This window comes from Mirounga leonina, unplaced genomic scaffold, assembly GCF_011800145.1.
Source record: "Mirounga leonina isolate KUSES-001 unplaced genomic scaffold, KU_Mleo_1.0 Mir_173, whole genome shotgun sequence".
NCBI lineage: Eukaryota > Metazoa > Chordata > Mammalia > Carnivora > Phocidae > Mirounga > Mirounga leonina.
This window is the reverse complement of record NW_023270447.1, coordinates 61,487,817-61,493,816: the sequence shown is the minus strand read 5'-3', so window position 1 is coordinate 61,493,816 and position 6,000 is coordinate 61,487,817.

Sequence of the window (6,000 nt, the reverse complement as noted above, 5' to 3'; positions counted from 1 at the left end):
CTTTAATACCCATCACCAGGCTAACCCATTCCCCCACCGCCCTCCCCTCTAGAACCCTGTTTGTTTTTCAGAGTCCATAGTCTTTCATGGTTTGTCTCCCCCTCCAATTTCCCCCCCTTCATTCTCCCCCTCCTGCTATCTTCTTCTTCTTTTTTTTTTTTTTAACATATAATGTATTATTTGTTTCAGAGGTACAGGTCTGTGATTCAACAGTCTATTTCTATTTGATCTTTCACTATTAAAGAATAACTCAAGAAGACCGCCCCCCCCCCACGAGAAAGTGATAAATTTAAGTTACTCTGCATTGAGGAACTAACAAGAATAATGGTCCTTTATTTCTGTAACTCTGTTATTAATGCTTCCATATCTTTTATGTGCCTTAATCTTCATAACCATCCTACTCATTCAACAGCTGTTGCCTGTCCAGTCTGTGCCAGGCACTGTGCTAGGTACTGGAGATAGAATGAAGAGTAAGAACACAGTCTCCATCCTCATTGTTAAGATTTCATTCATTCATTTGGTCAACAAATACCTGCTGATCACCTGCTACCTGTGTAAGGTATTGTTCTAGGTACCAGAACAAAACAGGCAGAAATCTCTGCCTCTCCAGGAAATTACAGTCTAGATGGGAAAGAGAGGATATAAACAAGATAAGTAAAATATATAATATGTTGGTGAAAAGGACTAAGGAGGAAAAAACAGGGAAGGGGAATGGGAGGATAGAATGTTTCTGGAGGTAGGGGAGGGGATGCAATTTTGCATAGGGTGGCTAGGGTGGTCCTCACCTAGGAGATGATGTTCAAGTAAAGACCTGAAGGAGGTGAGTAAGCCATTTAGATATCTGGGATTAGGGGTGCCTGGGTGGCTTAGTGGGTTAAGCGGCTGTCTTCAGCTCAGGTCATGATCCCAGAGTCCTGGGATTGGGCCCCACATCGGGCTCGTTGCTCAGTGGAGAGTCTGCTTCTCCCTCTGCCCCTGTCCCCCCCCCCCATGTGCTCTCTCTCGCTCTCTCTCTCTCTCCTCTGTCTGTCTCAAATAAATAAATAAAATCTTTAAGAAAATAGATATCCAGGATTAGAGTAGAATAGACAAGAGGGAGCAGCAAAGCAGTGTGTGGCCAGAGCAGAGTGAACCAAGGGGCAAGCATTAGGAAAGAAGGTCAGAGAAGTGGAGGGTAGGGGGAGAAGAGCCATTGTATAGGGCCTTGTAGGTCATAGAAGGATCTTTTTTTTTTCTTAAGTAGGCTCCATGCCTAGGGTGGAGCCCAACACAGGGCTTGAACTCACAACCCCAAAATCAAGACCTGAGCTGAGGTCAAGAGTTGGACACTTAGCCAACTGAGCCACCCAGGTGCTCTGGTCATGGAAGGACTTTGTATTTTACTCTGGATGAGCTGGGAATCCATTGAAGGGTTTTGAGTGGAGGGGTGACATGATCTGCCTTAATGGTCACAGGGTCATTTTGGTCACAGTGTTGAGAACAGACTGATGGCAGCAAGGGCAGAAGCAGGGAGATCGCTGAGGTCATTGCTGCAATTCAGGTGAGAGAGAATTATTGGACTAGAATGATTTCAGAGGAGGAAGTGCAAAGTGACTGGATTTTGGATAAATTTTGAAGACAAAGTTGTCAGGACTTGCCTACCGGATCAGATGTTGGATGTTCAGGAGAGACTAGACAGGAGGGCTCCAGTGTGTCTGTCCTGAGGAGCTAGAAGAATAGTTTGCCATTTACCCATATGGAAAGGGTGTAGGAGTAGGTTTGGACAGGTGGTGAGGATCAGGACTTAGTGCGAGATGCCCATTAGACATCGAAGTGGAAATGTCAAGTAGGCAATTTCATATTGTTGGGGATACAGGAGAAAGCCCTGGCCTGATGATATCAAAGTAGAAGCTTCTCCATACACCTGGCAAGGGAGTGACTACAGATAGAAAAGAGAAGTGGGGGTGCTTGGGCGGCTCAGTTGGTTAAGCGACTGCCTTCCGCTCAGGTCATGATCCTGGAGTCCCGGGATCGAGTCCCGCATCGGGCTCCCTGCTCGGCGGGGAGTCTGCTTCTCCCTCTGACCCTCCCCCCTCTCATGCTCTCTCTCTATCTCATTCTCTCTCTCAAATAAATAAAATATTAAAAGAGAGAGAGAGAAGTGGTCCAGGGACTGAGCTCTGGGGCACTCCAGTTAGTGGCTGGGGGGAAGAGGAGCGGCCAGCAAAGAATCCTAAGCATACGGGATGAAGAAATCCAGGAGCGAATGGTGTCTTGGAAGCCAAGTGGAGAAAGTATTTAAGGAAGGAAGATGTGATCAGACGGTGTTCAGGTTTTGCTGGTTGATCAAGTCAGTTGAGGGATGAGAATGGACCATTGGATTTAGCAATGGTGGCCTTAGCGTCAGTGTCCCTGATAGGAGAAGTCTCATGAAGTAATGGAAACCAGTGAATATACACACTTAGTCTTGTTATAAAGGGAAGGTGCGAAATGGATTGATAGCCTGCTATGAACGGAATTGTGTTTCTCCCCCAAATTTTCTCTCTCTGCCTTCTGAGGTTACAGCAAGAAGACAGCTGTCTGCAAGCCAGGAACAGGGCCCTTACCAGAACCCAGTCATGCCAGCCCTATCAGACTTCCAGTCCCCAGAATCTTGAGAAATAAATGTCTCTTGTTTAAGCCACCCAGTCTGTGGCATTTTGTTATAGCAGCCTGAGCTGACTCAGACATTACTCAAAGGGCAGATGGGTTTGAGAAGCTTTTCTTGAAGAAAAGAGAAATAACAGCATGTTGTATGCTCACGTGAGTGATCCAGTGGAGAGAAATTGATGATGCAGGAGAGAGAGGTGAATTGCTGGAGCAGTGTTTTAAATGAGTGGGAGGGGTTGGGATCTATTGCATATTTCCAGGAGCTGGCCTGAGCTAGGAGCGAGGACACTTCAGCCATTCTCATAAGAGAGAAAGTAACCTGTATGAGCCAGGTGCTGGCAGGTGGGCAGAGTGCTGTGGCAGCTTGTAGAGAAGTTCCTTTCTGATTGCTTCAGTTTCTCACCTCTTCTCTTTCTCTCCTCCTTTAATAGGAAGAGGGAGAAGGCGGGAGGCAGTAGCAAGAAGAGAAAGTGAAATCGTCTAGGGTCAGGGAGAGTGAATGTCCCCCGGGGAAATAGGGTGCGGCAGGGAGGATGCCCTTGAGACCAGTCAGCAGGTTTATGTATTCTTTTCTCCATATTCCATTGCACAGTGGGGCACACGAAGTAGGCAGAGTTGGATTGGTCTAACGGCGTGGTTTAGCCAAGCAAGAAACAGGTGCAAGATTTGAGGATGTACCGTAGGTTTGAAGATGCATGGTATGGTGTTTTGACTCTGGAATTTAAATAGATTAGAAGGGTAAGTGAGGGACAGTGAAAAGACGGGGACCCGTGCATGGTAGTTCCTGGGGTCAAAGTTTGGCTGGAGTTGGGGTACTAGAGAGAGTAAGCTGGAAAGATAGGAGACACTGATTGGAGACTGGAATTATGATGAGTGCGTTAAGTCTAGAATGTAACCCAGAGTGGTGGCTGAGATGGGGTGCTGGACAGCATTCTTGGAGGAAATGAGGTCAGGAAACAGGCCTGGGCATTAGACAAATTCTGCACAAGGATATTGAAATCACCACCAGCTCTGACAGCGTGGGGAGCCAGTGAGTCAGGAGCTAAAGCTCCAGGGACAGAGGTGGGTAGCTGGGGTCCCTGGATGACTTGCACAAGTGGAGTGATGTACAATCGGATGAGGATCAAACTGGGAGTTTTAGGGGAGGGAGAGGAGGATGGTCTGGAAGCCACAGCGAGGAGCAAGGAGCATCTCTCCCACTGGCAGGCTCAGGAATCCCAGGGGCCAGGAAGAGAGAACAACCACAACTGGGAAGGGACGTTCGGGAAGCAGTGTTACTGGGGAGAGCCGGGGGTCCGCTGCACTCAGGAAAAGAAGGCGAAGGGAACACTCACCCAAAAGGTCAAGGATAGGGGATTTGCTGCCCCTTGAGTCCCGGAGGACACTGTGAAGGGGAGAAGGAGTGGAAGATGGGAGCAGAAAAGACAATGTCAGAGCCAGGTGGGGTTTAGCCTCTAGCGAAATGAGGTGGCCTTGGAGACTGGAGTCTTGGGTGACCGATACAAGAAAGGGATAAAGGGCTTGGATGAGCTTTGTCTTCATGGTTTCGAGGAAGCTCGGGTTGGTAAGGTGGAGGGTGGGGCGGGGGTTGGGAGATGGTTTCCAAGTTCTGGGACTCCTCTGTTTTACAGAAGAGGAAACTGACACCCTGAGAGACATGTGTCTTGCCAAGTTGTTAAATGACAACAAGGAATTAAATCAAGTCTCTGACTTGGAGGCCAGTGCTTTATCCATTTCACCATAATCGGCTTTCAGCTCAAGTCAACCCAACCTCTTTCCATGCCTTTGTAAATACATTCACCCTGAGATATCCCTCAGCTCAGGGCTTCGAAGATGCCAGAGCTTGACCATGGATTTCTTTCTGAGAGGTAGACATTATACATTGATTCGTTTTACACATTTCTTCTGGGCCCAGAGGCACCATGAGTCAACATCTCCTTTCTGAAACTTTCCTTGATTCTCTCTCAGAGATTATCACTAACTGCTCCCTCCTCCTCTGCCATCACTGAACCCTGATTCTTATGCCTGTTAGACCACTTCTCACATTGTGTTAGAATCAGTCGCCTCCTCTCCCCACCCACTACCCAAACCAGACTGATAACTGCCTAACACCCAGGTGCTCTGCACAGAGCATCAACGGCATTCATCACAATTGTGTGTGGTCTTTCTTCTTCAATTCCAGGGATCACCCCTCCACCCCATGCCCAGCCTTTAAGATGGCGCCTGTTCCTTAGCTGCCGTGGCCCTCCCGTGTCCCTGTTGCCCTTACCATTTGATGTCCCTGGGGTCCACATATGCATGGCAAGCCAGAAGGGCCCGGAAATTACTATCACGCCACTGGAGCAGCTTGCAACCAAAGAGCAGGTGTACAAAAATTACCAATTGCCACCTTCCTCTCCCCTCGGTGGGATAACAGGCATGGGCACTAAACCATTTCTTATTATCATGAGTAAGCCCCAGTTGCCGAGGGGGGTCCCTCACTTGAGAACACCCCCTGTATTTGTCACCTTGCCTCCTCTACTCCCCCACCTCCATTTCCTGAAATTACCACCCTAATAATAAACATCCTGCACTTGTCTTGGGGAGTGCTTCTGGGGACCCCCAAACTAACACTGGACTTGGCCCAGAGTGGGTGCTAAATAAATATTTGCTGAACAGAGAGGTTGAGTGACGGAGTGAATATTTAAGTTGTGTCTATATGTCCGTAAGGAGACTAAGCTCCTCGTAGGCAGAGATCACCTGGTTCAGCGTGGTATTCCTGCTTCATAGTGTGTCTGACTCATCCCAACAGTTCAGTAAAGGTTGAAGTGAATTAAATGACCTGAAGACAGCAGTTGGTGGAGAACAGAAGGGGCCACAGAATGACTGGGTTTTAATGAGGTGGAGGACAGAGAGAGACACCGCGAGAGAGGGAACACAAGCGGGGGAGTGGGAGAGGGAGAAGCAGGCTTCCCGCTGAGCAGGGAGCCCGATGCAGGACCCGATCCTAGGACCCTGGGATCACGACCTGAGCGAAGGCAGACGCTTAATGACTGAGCCACCCAGGCACCCCAACAAAGAACTTTAAAGGGAAGGAGGAGTGGTGATAGCATGTACTCATTAAAAATAAAAATAACTTCCTTAGGAGAAAGTAGTGAGTGTAGGATAGAAAGGAACCAGGGAAAACCTAGAGCATCATTGAGATGAGAGCCAGATCAGGTTCCAAAGGGCACATCTTCCTCATCACACAACAAGGTAACACAAAGCTCTCCGTGGGTTATCCACTTACTTTATTTATATGGTCGATTCCTTTCTGACAACTTGCAGAGCTTCCCTGCCAGCCACTGTCACATGATCCTGTGAAAATAGAGGGGTTCTAAAAGCTGCTGGAAG